This window comes from Protopterus annectens, chromosome 1.part0, assembly GCF_019279795.1.
Source record: "Protopterus annectens isolate FY-2018-M chromosome 1.part0, PAN1.0, whole genome shotgun sequence".
NCBI lineage: Eukaryota > Metazoa > Chordata > Ceratodontiformes > Protopteridae > Protopterus > Protopterus annectens.
In genome coordinates, this window is record NC_056725.1 from 139,883,382 (window position 1) to 139,899,929 (window position 16,548).

The window sequence follows — 16,548 nt, forward strand, 5'->3', positions numbered from 1 at the left end:
GGTAAAACTGGCTAGGCTTTAAGGGCTCTTGAGCTTTTAGGCTAGTAATTTTCTACGAACCCATGATATACATATACATACATAAGGAAATATCAATACAGGGTTACAATGAACAAGTATATTGAAGGCTGTTGGAGCCTATGAAACTGCGTTTAATCATCTGATCTTTTGTACTATTTCATTTATGCAAAAACTAAAATACTTGACCTCCTCTCTTTGCAGTAGCTGTTTCTCAACTTCAGCCACCACTTTAGAGAGTAAGCCACTATTTTTTTTTAACTGGATAAAACTATGACTTCTGATTTGGAGGTGTTAATTTTTATCCCAATCACTTCACATTAAGTAGCAAACTCACCAGTGCATGCTACAGATCTCAATCACTTTCAACAAAGATGCCAACTTTATCTGAAAGATGCAACCCTTACTTCCTTAAGGTGGACACTTCCTAGACCTCAACTTCCAGTCCATGAAAATCACATTTTGCATCCTAAGTGGAGTTTTGTGCTCACTTTAAATGCATTCAGCTAAACACAAAAACTACCAGACTAACAGCATGCATATTAGGTAGGATCACGGTAAAGTGTAGTGATCCAGGGGTATAGAATTAAACCTTTAACCGTTTAGCATATTTCACACATTCTTGCCACTCACGTGTCCCTGAGATTTCCAAGTCTGCACCAGTTTAATCTGATATACAAGCAAGCCTTCAATCATTCAGTTACTACTCCAGCACAAATTTAAAAACAATTTCTTGTTTAGATCTCACAAATTCATCATTTTACACAAGACGTAAACCAGGACATTGCTTTTCTCGAAAGTGCTTGACAGTTTCAAAATCCAAAGAGGTTGACTAGAACCATGTTCATGCAGACATTACAGTGCAAGGTGAGATATATAATCCCTCCAACATGTCCTAGATCAATATTTTATTATCACATTGGATTGTTACTTGTCTTTCAACATCTGCATTCAGCCTAGTGGCATGGCACTCAGCACCATGACTAGGATTTTGTTACACTAAGGCTTGCCTCACAATGCCTGCCCTCTTTATCTTACTGCTTCACTCATTCTCAGAGTCATAGTTATGGGTTACTCATATACGGCACTGCATCATCCTCTAATGGCCTCCTGTGTAATGCCTCCTTGTGTAAATTTCACTGTGACATCATCACTAATTACCCATGATTTCCACACTCTTTTATACTGTTTAAACTAAACGGCAATCTCAATTTCTCACGCAGAATAACTTTCCAGACGTGTTTTCTACTTAATCAAAATTAAACTTCAACCAGGCCAATCTTCCTTAAAGCAAATGTACTTATTTCACATCTTCCTATAGATCTACTTCTTCCTTGCTGCTAAGAACAGGTCCCATTACTGAATAGTGATGTACTGTAGATAAAGTTTCATCATTTGCAAAAATTGCCACTCTACACATCTGAAAACTAATACTTGTTTTATTAGCACTTGGTAAAATCCTGTCTGATGCAATTCATTTGTAATACATGGTAAGTTATCCCAACCTTGTTGCAATGTTGGTCTGTCAATGCCTGCCTGCTTGTTGCAACAATGTTCTCTGATACCTGCTTTTATTTAATATAAGAAATGTGCTGTATTCAAAATACTGCACTGTTGTAGTAAAAATACCCATATTAAGACCTTACTACTGACAAACAGGTCACTTTTGTAGTAGTTTTCCTTTGCAATATTATTATTAATTAATGTTGAGACTTGCCTGAATGACTGCTCTTCATTTTCAAAGGGTCTTGGGAATTTTGAAGATTTCTCATGAAAAGGGACAACCATCTCAGAACTCAACAGTTAAAGCAATGCAGAGGTTAACAAACATCTTTCATGGTTAATACAAATTAGAACTAATACCAGACACAAAAGCAAGCCTCTAGTAAATAAGCTGGGTAACTCAGATAAACAGCCTGAGGCACTAAAACTACAAATCAGCAGATCTGATGTAGGTAGCTGTCGTCTTGTCATTTCTGCCATTTAATCCATTTGTGCACTGTATTGAGTGTTTATGTAGATTCACTGTATATGTAGCCATTTCATTTTCAGATACAAAAATAAAATGTAAACGGATGTCTTTTGTTAAACAGGACATAGAAACAAATGGGAAAAATACATTTCAATTAACAGAGGTTATGTGTCATAATGACACTATAGAACCTTTGTTAGTTGATCATTGTGAACAATAGATGCAAAAGGGCTTCACAGATTAATAACTTCACACTTGGACTCTGCAGACCACAATATTTTTGTGTTATGTCACTGAATAGTCATGGCAGATAAGGAAATGTTTTACTTTTGATCCATATTAACATTGCCAAAAGAGAATACCACTGTTCTAAATATGAGATCCCCTAGTTTCAAAATATGACAATACTTATGGACTTCAAAGTAATGATATGTTCTGCAATAGTACAACACACCTGGATTACAAATATGTGTGCCACAGAGTTTTTGTGTAACATATATAAAAGACATTTTGGGAAAGTCATATGTTTAAAAAGCATGTGGTTCTGATCCTGAGCAGGCATTTGTTCATTTGTTTACTAACTTGCTTGCTGCTATGTTATTTATTATGTTTTACAGGAATCTACAGTCTAGACAGGATATAATTTCTGTGTGCTATAGGAGTGAACCTGTCAATGTCAAAATTGTTAGGAGTCTATTGTTCAGATGAATTTGCTGCTGAGCTTGTCTTTTATTAAGTCTTCAAATGTATGTCAGCATTTAGCTACTCAAATACAAGGCCTGCCAGTAGAGGTCAGGACCCAGCTGTCTCCAGAGTGTTCAAAATAGTTATTCTCAGTAAACGAGATATCAGACAGAGCTGAAATAAAAGAAATGAAGACCTGGTTATATATTCAAAGAGTTGCTTTGTCAGTGCACTCATTGCCTTGAGTCTTTATTGTGTCATATATTATGCAATAAGGTTGAGTCGTAATATTAGGCAACAAAGCTTATGGACTGAAGTTTATCAGCAGACGCACATTCTCAGTTAGTTGACACATTTAGTAAATGGCAATCTGACAAAGTATGTTATTTTTTCACCTGTTTTGGTTTCATAATATATCTATCTCCTGAGATGTCTCTCAATAAATGCATCTCATGATTGCTAAAGTTTATATTTTGAAAACCAGTGTTTGTAAAGCATGTGATTTAAAATCTTATCTACAACTACAGTCATTAGAAAATCCAGTTGTAAACAATGAAGAAAAATATTAGCGTAATAACTAAAGAAGCATCATGTAGCAATGTGCTTGTGAGTCCAGCACATAAGAACAAATTCTATAGCAAAGTAAAGCATAAATAAAATATTACCACAATGAAGTCCAGTAGAAAAAAATGAACATTCAGGCAATAACATGGCAGGCAAAGACGTATCTGTGTTAGATATCAAGTTGCCATCTAGAGATGTCCCAACTACTGATGTTTCAAATAAATTCGTAGACCAAACTTTTCTCCCTGTTTGAAACCTGCAATACCTGAAGATCATCCCCTTCTTTTCATAGAGTTAGCTATACTTTAATGGTAACAGCAGAGTATCACAAGATTTGAGAGCCCTCTATTTTGGTATAAACTTTTCTGACCTCTGCACAATAGAGCCAGACCTATGGCTAACTAAATTCAACTGTGCAGGGTTATAATGCCTTCCACACATTTAGACCAGCTACTTCAAAGGCAGGGACTAAAGGTGGAGGTGTCTCTATTTACATCAAAAATAAACATAGCTCAAAGCTGGTCAAACAGGACAATGCACTTGAGCTGTTCCATGCTCAAATCACCACAGGCAAAATCCAATACCACTTCCTTGTAAGATATAGGTCTCTTTATATAACCCAGGAAACCCATACCATGTATGTAAACTTATTAGAAACACTAACCATCCGACCCAATACCATATTCATGGGTGACTTTAATTACCCCACTATTAACTGGGAATCCTATACAACATCAAACGTACATGCACAGAGATTCCTGGATTTTGTAAACACAACCCCCCTGGACCAGATAGTCAATACACCAACCAGGGGTGCAACTATACTGGATCTGATCCTCAATAATATGGGAGAGTGCTGCACACCACCTACTGTAATGCCTTCTCTGGTAAGGTCAGACCACAAAATGGTCTCCTTTGAAGTAAAAATAAAACCTGGACCCCAGCTAAATGGGATATTCAGAAACTATTCTAAGGCTAACCTCCTGCTATTAAGTGAGAACCTGGCAAAATGTCAAGCCCCTATAAACCCTGAGAACACTTCTGCCTGTGCAGAACTGTTCACAGAAACCCTGTACAAGGATGTTAATAGCTATATAGAGGCAGCTGTACCCACCATGAAGAAGTACAGAACCAACTCAAAAAACAAGCTACCCTGGTGGAATCACAAAACCAATCAGATGTATAACAGGAGGAAGAAAATCATGGCAAAAATTAGAAGGTGCAGCACCCAGCAGGATAAAAGCACTCTAATTAAACAAACCAAACAACTCAGAGGGCAAATAAAGTCTAGTAAGGCCAAATTTGAGGTAAGTTTGGCCTCCCAGGCCAAGGACAACCACAAAGCATTCTTTTCATCACAATTGTGTGCGGAACTCATTGTAAATGGAGCCACGTATACTGAGCCAGAAGATATAGCAAACCTCCTGGCTGATAAATTCAGCTCCAACTTTACTCCCCTCTCCCCATCAACCTTCCCTCAGGAAATATCATCAAATATAACTCCCCCTACTATCACTAGGGAACAGGTCCTTAATGCTCTCTCTAACACTAAGAACACTGCATCAATGGGCCCAGACAATATCCCAGGTTGCTTTCTAAATAGCATGAAACATGACCTATCAGGGCCTCTGGAATTACTATTTAACTGTAGCCTGCAAACACGCTTTGTGCCTGATGAATGGAAAAAGGCAACAGTCATCCCTCTGCAAAAAGGTGGTTCATCTACAGACCCTGGAAACTACAGACCCATAGGTCTCACTAGTCTTATATATAAAGCCATGGAAAGAATTATTATGAAGATGATCAATAGAGATACAGTAAACCTCTAGACACTGGACCCAACTCAGTTTGATTTCGTAAATGGCAGATCATGCCTACTCAGCCTGGTGGACTTCTTTGAGAAGGTCACGAAAGCAATGGATGAGGGCAAAATCATTCACACTGCCTACCTTGACCTGGCCAAGGCATTTGACACAATACCCCACTTGGGCATTGTTGACAAACTCAAGAGGTTAGGTACAAACCCATATGTCACACAGTGGATAGCCAACTGGCTCACATACAGGACCCAGGAAGTTAGCATTGGGGAGTCCACCTCTACAAAGAGGCCAGTCACACGTGGATTCCCTCAGGGATCAGTCCTTGGACCACTCCTTTTTGCCATTTACTTCTCAGAAGTAAAGGCCAATGTCAGTGGTCGCTGGCTGACTAAATTTGCAGATGATTGCAAATTAGGAGCTGTCATTGAATCTCACACTGCCACAAATGTTCTCCAGGAGGGGCTGACACAAACAACTGGTGTCAGACTCATGGACTAAAACTAAATGCCAAGAAATGCATAATAGTATCCTTTGGGAAGTCATCCATCCCTGGTAACTATCATATTGACAACACACCCCTTAGAGTTAACTCAGTAGTCAGGGACTTAGGGACACACATAGATAGTAATCTAGCCTTTGATCATCACATGTCTACAGTGGTGAGGAAATCGTTCTATGTTGTACAAGTTATAAACAAAGGTATGGCGTCTAAGTTCAAGGAAGACATTGTTCCACTGTATTCAGCATTCATCAACCCTGTCATTGAGTACAATGCCCCCTTTAGTATGTACCTATCCAGGCATATCCAACAACTGGAACATCCACAGAGGTTCCTCACTAAAAGAATACAGGGCATAAGTAATATGTCCTATGCAGACCACCTCAAGGCCCTGTATTCTGTCTCCTACAGGCTTTTGAGGGGAGATCTATGCCTGGCATACAGGGCATTGTCAGACCCCACTCTGATGGACCTCCTGCATATCCACAAAACAAACAGTACCAGAATTACCCATTCTAAAGACTTAAACATTGACTGTGATATAAATAGGACCTGCTGGAGAGATATGTATGTATCACAGAGACTACCCGTCTATGGAACAGGCTTCCCATCCATGTGAACCAGAGTTACTCCCTAATACAATGCAAGAGCAACTTGGACAATTGGATGGGAAACCAGAAATTAATCCCTGGTTTGGCAGCTATGTCTCTGGTACAAACAGGTAACCTGTAAATTGCTCATCTCCCAGGCCCATGCTTCCACTTATCAAGGGTATCAGAACTCGTAAGAGATTTGGGATGCATGGCTAGGCTTAAAAAGGTCCTTGTGGTCATTAGCCTAGTAAACACCTCTGAACCTATGAACAATGACTGCATACTGATTATCATAATCCAGCTTCCTATTCATGCAGAAGCATATCACCAAGAAATGGTCCTTACAAATCAATGGTGGTCAGTGCAGGACATCAAACTAAATGCAAAGAAGTACAGAAGTGTCACTTTGGGAAGTCCCCATCACTACAGCAAAGCCAGTACACCACTCAATACAAACCCCATATTCAGGCATCTTGACACCTGGATTGATAATTCTGTCACCTTTGACTAACATGTTGCAACAGTAGTCAATGATATTTGTCAACCTAGCACAACTATTCTCCAAAAGCATCTAATTTAGGTCAAAGGATGTTATTGTCCCTGTTTGCACTGCTCTGATTAGACCAATTACTGAATACAATGTCCCTTGCAGCTAGAAGCACCTCAAAGGTTAATGAGGAAAATTATTATTGGCCTAAAAACCCTTCACTATCAAGGCAGACTAGAAGCTCTAGCCTCATATTCTGTCCTTTATGGACACCTGCATGGAAAGTTATGCATGGCCTTCGCTGTCATCACAGACCCCACCCTAACGGATCTTTTATACCTTCACAGGATGGACAGTTATGTAAACACCCAAGCTAAGGATATGAGCCTCCAAATACACAAATAAAACATATTGGAGGGACAGATTTATTACTCAAAGATTGCCCCATCTCCAGAGTAAATTGCTCCTGCATGTTAAGCAGGATGGCAAACTTCCTTCCTTCAATACTAAAATTCACAATTAGATACATTTGTGCAAGTTCATCTCCAGCCTGACACATTCTAAGCTCCTGAAGTAATTGGGAAATACATCTTGAGGGTCATCTTTGACAAGCTACACTTGTTCTTCAAACTTGTAGTTCCTATCATACTACAAACATTTGTTTGAGCTGAAATATATTCCATGACCTGTTCAATATACCTAGGACTACCATTTAGCAAATACTGGAGTAATATGAGAAAAACTATTAAGTACAATACAAGTAATAGGAAAACATGGTGGCCACGGTGGTGCAGTGGTTAGCATTGTCGCCTCACAGCAAGAGGTTTTCCGGTTTGATCCTCAGCTGGGGTGCCTTCTGTGTGGAGTCTATATGTCCTCCCTGTGATCACGTGGGTTTCCTCCGAGTGCTCTGGTTTCATCCCAAAGACATGCTGCAGGTGGATTGGATACTCTAAATTGGTCCTAGGTGTGACTGTGTGTGTACCTTCTGTGGAAGGTTGGGCGCTGGGCTGGCAACTTGACACTGTAAAAACTCCACTGCCAATCATGAGCGGACAGGTGATCTGCTGTGGCGACCCCTAACCGGGAAGAAGACAAGTAATAGGAAAACATGCATATTAAACATTATTTTTCCTTCATTTCAAATTTTTTGCCCAGTGCCCCAGAATGATTATGAAACATCAAGAGGAAACTATGGCACACAAGTTTATATAAAAGTGCCTCTTTGTCTTTTTTTTAATCTGTCGCAAAAGATTGATCAAAGGACATAGGGTAGGAGGTTGGCATAATGGTTAAGGTGTTTACCTTAAAGACACAAGGTTCAGGGTTTGATTCTCACATTGGGTAATTGACTAGGCTTAAAATGGCCCGTAAGGGCAGTTAGCCTAGTACTAATCCATGAACCTATGCATGTAAACAGAAAATGTCACCATATTTAATGATAAGACCTCATACCATCAAATCTAAAGGTTATTTGCTGTTCATTCCAAATTTAAGCCATACCTGGAAAAATGCCTCGCAGTGTACAGTGAAGCTCCTGCAAGGAAATATCTCCTAAAATCTGCTATAATAATTGGCTTCCCAACCTTACCATGAGATGCACCCACTCAAATGTTCGTGAGGGGAGGTGCATGCACAGTCAGTGATTCAGCTCTACTTATAAGGATAGTACTAGTGACATAGTTTGATTGGCTAAGAAATAAAGTGCAAAATAAATCTATGGTATGAAAACAATCAAAGTTACTGAATAATCAGCTTATACAGAAATTCTTCTGAATGTTATAACTGACCAGCCTGGTACACAGTAATTAAAGCCATTGTCTGAGTCCAAAGAAAATTATGTTAAATAGTACAACAATGACCGTTCCAACCCTAATCACTCCATTCTTAGTATGTAAGATATTGTTCCACATTTGTCTGCAGCTGTTTCCAGACAGATAGTTGAAATCCTTCAAATTTGGAAGCTCTCTTCTGTTTTTGCCTGACATTTAGATACCCAAGTTTTAGGATATAGAATAGGAATTTATTGTAACTGTTCTGGGAAAATTGCATTCTGTCAGTGGAATGAAGTCTGATATCATACATGATAAATACTTCTTCAAGGCAAATTGGTCAGACAAATAAAAAGCACTGTCTCATAAATAAAGTCATGAATGAAAATGAAATCTAGAAAAGCACACTTGTATTTGCATAGAATAAGCCAAAGTGTTCATTTTTTTAATACTGCTAAAGGAAACTCCCAATGGTTTTGCTTCCTTAGTCCCATCGGCTTATCTGCTCATTCCAGTGGAGAAAGACAAATGTACCTTGAATGAATGAGAGCTCTATGGCCTATTCTTTCCCATCCAGAGAGCTTTATCAGCCAATCGGTTACCCTTGAAAAGTAAGACTGAAGTGTTAGAAAGAAGAACAGACCCTGGCCCAATAGAAGTCCCCTACCCATCCTAACCCCTCCCCAGTAGGTGTTTTGTAGACTCTGGAATGGCTGCCTATTCAGGTAGAAGCACGGCTGGTTCAACACATGACCATCACCCCAACACATTCATACTCTCACTTCTGTAACACTACAAGCCTGCCCATCCTCTTCCATTTGCAATCATTTACCTTCCAGTAAGTGTCACTAATGAAGTGGGCCAAACCACCTCCCTCATCCCTGAGGATGGATAATGTAGCATGGGCCACTCAAGCCCATTTTCCCCATTTGGTCTCTGTAGCATCTGTGTCATTAACTGAACAGAGGTCATTTGTGTCATAGTCGGGGCTTTTTAATCCTTGTATGCAATGGAGTCAAGCTACAAGGTAGGTGGAATGATTATAAATTAATTCTATTAAACAACTGAAATGTGTGCACATTCACACACTCTCTCTCGCGCGCACACACACACACACGCACACACACACACACACACACACAAATATATATATATATATATATATATATATATATATATATATATATATATATATATATATATATATATATATAGGGGTTGACTAAGTTTAATCTTAACAGCATAACATCAACATAGAAAACTTCAACCACAAAAAACTTAGAAAAAATGCTGACTGTTAAATATGCATGCTCTGATTCATAACCTTTTTGCAAAAGAGTAAGCCAACCATGTATGCCACCCCCACTCCACCCCCCACTAATTATATATATCAACTCTAAGACCACACAATAATGGAAAAAGGGCACATTCTCCAACTCCCCCCCCCCACTATATGTCGATCTCCTTTAATGTCAATCAGCTTTCCTGCTGACCAAATGCATTATTGTAAGTTTCTATAATGCAAAAGTTTAGTCTATTTTATAAGAAAGGAACAGACTTAGGAGCTGAAAAGATCTTAGTCTTGCATTATCCCTAAAAACAGAAAAAATAAGGTAATATATTTCTTATACACACCCCATTATGCATTATTCAAAAAATGTTTTTTTAGTCTTAGAACAGCAGCAACATGGTTTAAAATATTTTCAAACAGTATCAGCATCTGGTCAAGTATGTCTGAAAATGATGAAAATAATCTGTACTAGATAGAAAATTATCTTTGTGAGTAAGAAACACCTGCTTTTTTTAATTAAATTTCTGAAAGAGACTGCTACATTTGATAAATTATATTAGATTAAATAATGAAATAAGTTGGTCTCCTCTGAACTCACAGAAAGAGAACACACCATCCAGTGTGCTAGTGAAGTACTTTTACTACCTTTTGACTGCATGTTAAAGCTAGCAGAATTGTAAAACATGCTCTGTTGTATATAGGACTACTCTGTTATATGGATGTATTTGTAACTGTGTTTTTTTCTGCACTTGGTGCTCTTCTCAACAAGCTCCTATGAAATTGGGCTTCAGTTCAGAAGGACTATCCTGGTCAACAGATAGAAAATGAATGAATGAATGAATGAATGAATGAATGAATGAATGAATGAATGAATAAGCAAATGAAATGTTCCATCTCCGATTAGGTCCCATCTCTTTGAAAGGAGTGAATTGCTGTACTTAGTAATAGGTCTGACTAAGGTCTGGTACAGTGGGATAAGGTTAGAGGCCTTTCTAAACATATTAACATTTATAAAGTCTTTTACGGTACAAAACCACTGCAGTGAAATATAAACCTGTTATCAACAATGGTACCTAGGTTCTAACAGTGATCCATGGTGTCCTATATTAAGAAACGCAGAAGAATGTCATGTCTTCTCTTTAGGCCTACTTTATTATTAGAACACTGCATGCATGTTCGGACACATGCTGCTGTTTGGTTCATTTTTGCAGATACTCATTATTACCGCTATACTTCATTTACTCCAATAATACAAAGTTTTTGTTAGCCCCTCTGTAGTCCTTTGCCTTCCATCTCCTGCATGCCTTGCAGAGTCCTTTCTGATGCCTGACAGTAAGAAAGTTACTCACCTGATGTTACAAACACCATGTCAGTGTTACACATCCTAATTGCTAAAGTCCTTTAGATATATCTAAAAGCAGTGGGCTGCCACCAGCTCCAGAAATTGAGAAACACCATGTGCCATACTGCTAGCTCAGTTTCAAGCAGACTGAATCCTAACTCTTACAAGTTCATTCTCAACTTGAGTAAAACCAAAACTGTTACCTCAGTCAGCAGGTACAAGAGTGGGGTTAGCAGCAAGGAAGCAGCAGAGTTCCCATGCAGCTCACTCCAACAAAAATATCATTTACAATTTGAGTTTTCTCAGTAGAGTATAAGATGAACATGGCCCATTTTATGGAAAACCTGTGAAGTGGTGTCAGAAAATTATTTCTCCAAGTTCCTTCAAAATAACCTATTGAAATAATTTTATTTGTATGGAAATACTAATGCAAGAAACAGTTTGTCAAAACAATGAATGCTGAAAATAGGCCAAAGGGCTGGAATTTCCTGACTTCATGGAGAGGTTAACACAGTACTTTCAAGTTTTTTGGAATGAGTATAAAAAAAATTCTGTCATACATTGATGTGTGAGGAAACGTTATCCCAGGCATCTGCAGAGAGACCAAAAAATTCATCTTCCCACCTGCTTCCATTTTGCTAGAAGAGAGTTATGACCTGAACCCTTGGGACATTCAGAGCCCTGTCACCGGACTTAGTGGCCATGAAGGAAAGGAGGAAGGAAGGTGAATGCCTCCTAGCGCTTTCCTGAGATGACATCGAGGTCTCTTCTTATGTAAAGTCTGCATCTGTTTACTCCTGGACTGGATGAGGGAGTCTGTGCCACATTTCACGAAACAGTCCTGCCCAAAACAAATAGCCCTGAAATGCAACATTTGTAATTTCCTGCCTCAAGTCCATGTGAAAGGATAACATACAAACCACTCCAAGCAATTTAAACAGGCATCCACAGAAATGGTTGAGGCAGTGGCATCAAATATGTACATGTCCAGGTGAAAATTTACATCAGACGTAGTTATCAAAAAAATCATGTAGCTGGGTCACTGTAGCCAAGTCCTTGATGTAATTCAAAGACTGGTAACTATTATCATTGTTATGAGAAGACTGCTGTTTCAACAATGGGAGAATATGTACCTAGTCTGATGTACAGAATCCGTAATGTTGGTGTGTGTGTGTGTGTGTGTGTGTGTGTGTGTGTGTGTGTGTGTGTGTGTGTGTGTGTGTGTGTGTGTGTGTGTATATATATATATATATATATATATATATATATATATATATATATATATAGTTAATAGGGATGTGACGGTGGCACACCTCAGTATGTCAGCGATATAGGCAGATGCAGCACCTTACAAAGATGCTTTAATAGTGTATCAGCAAATTCTGAAAAATCACCGTTTAAGGGATGAAATCAGAGTAATTTTTTTTAGAGCTTTCAGACCCCACATTTCTGGCCTCACATTTGTGATTGGAAGCAATCATGTCCAGAACTTGTTTCACAAGTCTGGAAATGAAATGAATACACTGTGTCACCTTTGTTCATAGGTTCATAGGTGTGTACTAGGCTACTGGCCTTGGAGCCTTTAAAAGCCTAGCCCATAGGATTACCCCGGCATCATGCCACCCGACTTTAGTTCCTAGTGCCTCTGTCAAGTAGAGCCACTGGAGAGATCGCCGGGGTGAATTTTCTATTTCCCATCCACTCATCAAGATTTCTCTTGAAGAGGGACAGTGAGGTGCTCTGCTTGACATGTATGGGAAGTCTACTCCATAGCATGGGCAGTCTCTGGGTGAGGAACCTATCTCTCCAACATGTTCTGTTGATTGTGGTTATGAGGCTGAGGTCTCTGGATCGTGTGGTGCAGAGGGATTGGGATTTCTTTAGATGTAGCATTTCTAACAGAGCTAGGTCAGACACGGCTTTGTAACTCAGGCAAAGATCATCTCCAGTGATGGGAGTAATGCATTACAAAAGTAACGTGTTACTGTAACATATTACATTTTTCACTAACTACTAATATTGAGTGTTACTTTCTAATATAGTAACGCAGTAATAGTAATTAGTTACCTTTTTTAGTAACTAGTAATGCAAATGTGAATTACTTTTTGCGTTACTTTAACGTTCACATCATGTCAAGGCAGCCCCCTTGTCACACAGACTGTTGACGTCCTCCCATTTAGCTAATGTCAAACCATTACTTTGTCCACACGCGCCATGAGCCAAGTTAATTGATTGCATGTGTTGTTTTAAATATCGCACCATCCTAGCTCCAGAGGGATCATAGCATAAACCATGTGCATAAAGTAAAGCAGTTATTTAGACTGTAATGCGTTGTGAGAAAGTCTAGCTTTGGACCCGTTATAAAAGCCTCCTTATTTTAAATCAAAAAAAGAGCAGTTGTATTACACAGAAGCTGGTGAACAAAAAGACTCTACATCCTTGAATTAAAGTGACTCTGAAGGATAAAAGTAAGAAACAGCTTTCAGTTGTTTAAAAATACACCCCTCCAGCCAGCAATCTAATGACAGGACAGCTCTAGGTGAAATTCGTCACCCAACTGATTAATTATGCATGAAGCATGCCCTTCAACCCCTTTGAGGACAGCCTAAACCATTCTGCTCCATACAAGAACTTGTCACACAGCCTGATTAATTATACAACATGATCCATGCCCCTCTTACCAACTGGGTAGGGGCACAAACTCCTTCCTCGTGCTTCACGAGTTCGCGGCATTTTTCATCAGTTAGCAGTTACATTATGTGGCTGGCTAGAAAAATGGAATGAAAAAGTAATCTCTTTTGAGGAAATTCTTGGTACTTGCCTGTTAGTTTTGTTTTTTTTTTTTTCTAAATATTTTATTGCAAATTATTGAGTATGGAAGTCCGGGTCCCTGAGTAATAACATAGACGCTTTGTTTCATGTCTTTCAAAAAATGCACTCTAACACAACAACACATTTTATTTTGGTAGCTTACTAAGTTTAAAAGAGCGATATTTAAACATCTTCCCTAGTTTTGGCCTTTGTCCCACCATTATTTATTTTTGGCTTTGTCCGGATTTGTTGTGTGCAGAGGTTGAAAGGTATTGGTGTATAAAAACTGTGCTGGTTAGCTGCTTGGACATAGTACGGAAGGGTAATTCTGTAATTGCAGGAGTTTTAAGTGTATTGTTTGAGGAAACATTTAAGAAAAACATCAATGCAGTTGTCTATTACGAATTTGTGGAGAGTTTTATATGTAATAGGAGTACTTTGGATTAGTGTAGACATTTTCTATTTTTGTAAAGAAAGGCTGTAGATCATCTTTGAACTGTTTGACTGAAGAAGCTGTACATACTGGTGTTGAATCATTTTTACACTGGAATATATTTGCTGGGAAAGAAGCTGTATGCATTTTATTAATAAATATGTTAAAGAGTAATGGTTCTAATATTAAACCTTGTGGTACACCTAATGTTTTTTCCTGAGAAGATGACAGCTCATCTGCCAAGGGTAAACACAATGTTCCAAGGATAAGGAAACTTTTAAACCAATTGACTGTACTGTTTTTGAGGCCTGGTTCCTTGATCCTAGATAATAATATGGGTATCGAATGCTTTACATAGGTCAAGAAATAGGAATGCAACCATTTCACCTTAATTTCTTTTTCAAGAACATAGTATGTCAATATTAGTAATACTGTTTCTCTGCTGGTAAAACTGTGATGTGTTGAGAAAAGCAACTTGTTCTCTGCTAGGTAGTTGATCGACGGTGGTGAACACATTTTTCAAGTATTTTAGATAGAGAGACTATAGAGCTATAGTTTCCCAGCTCAAGAGAGTTGCCATCTCTATGTGTAGAAATAACATAGGATTGTTTCCAGACTTTTGGGACTGTAGCTTCTTGGAGAGCAACTTATTTGTATAGATACTGGGTATACAGTGGGATCTGCTGCTTTGAGATATTCTACAGGAATGCTGTCTGCTGCATATTTTGTCTTGTGGTAAGTGAGTAGGTAGGACCTTCTCTATGACTTAATGTTGTATTAGCCATACTGCGTTTATTAAAGATGTTAGTAGCATATATATATGGAATGAATTAAACCTGCATGCTATGTTATAATTTGTTTCATCTGTGAAATAGCAGAGTTGTGATTTTTGACATTGCTGAATAAGTTCATTGATTGCTGACCAAAACATTTTTGGAACTTTGCTGTAATTTTCTTGTATAACAGTATAGTAGTTTTACTTGGCCTTTAGAATGGTAATTTTTACTTATGTCTTGCAAGTGCAGGTATTGTTGCCAATGGTATGTTTTTTTTTCTAACTGCCAGTTTTTCATGCATTGTTTCTATTATATATTTTAGCGTTTTTATGGCCATGGTGCATGATTGCAGACCTCTTTGCCCAGTCGCACTTTATGATGTGCATTGTTCATTTCTTCTCTTAAAAGTGCTGAGCATTACAGAAAGAGTGCAGTGTCCTATTTTGATCAGATTATTTGAGTGTGTAGTACTGCTAGTGGTGTAGGTTTGGCGCGGTGTAGATATTTCTTGTGTTTTTTGGCTTGCTGCTATCACCTGATTACCACAGTGTAGGCAAGCTTTCCATCAATTCATTGTATATATATATATTTTTTTTTGTGCTGAGATATAGTGCACGGTCAGTTCTTTCTTGTTTCACATTAAAGGTACTGCATCATTTTGCAGAGTTAAAAGTCATATGACTAATATGCCACAGGCAGATTGCTTTCTCTTGATTATGTACCATACCAAAGGCTTTGCAACACTATTATAACATTTGATTTATAGGCAGTTCCTGCAGAATTCACTTGATTAAAGCATTATAGACAAGGTCCCCCTCTTTCAGTGTGTAACTGTGTGTGATCAGAAAAGATCAGTCAATCACCTGATTAATGTACTGGTTATATGATTAAGGTCCTCGTCTTTGTGTGTAACTATGTGTGTCAATCACCTGATTAATGTACTGGTTATACAATTAAGGTCCTCGTCTTTGTGTGTAACTATGTGTGTCAATCACCTGATTAATGTACTGGTTATATGATTAAGGTCCTCGTCTTTGTGTGTAACTGTATGTGTCAATCACCTGATTAATGTACTGGTTATATGATTAAGGTCCTCGTCTTTGTGTGTAACTATGTATATGTGTGTCAATCACCTGATTAATGTACTGGTTATATGATTAAGGTCCTCGTCTTTGTGTGTAACTATGTGTGTCAATCACCTGATTAATGTACTGGTTATATGATTAAGGTCCTCATCTTTGTGTGTAACTATGTGTGTCAATCACCTGATTAATGTACTGGTTATACGACTAAGGTCCTCGTCTTTGTGTGTAACTATGTGTGTCAATCACCTGATTAATGTACTGATTATATGATTAAGGTCCTCGTCTTTGTGTGTAACTATGTATGTCAATCACCTGATTAATGTACTGGTAATATGATTAAGGTCCTCGTCTTTGTGTGTAACTATGTGTGTCACTCACCTGATTAATGTACTGGTTATATG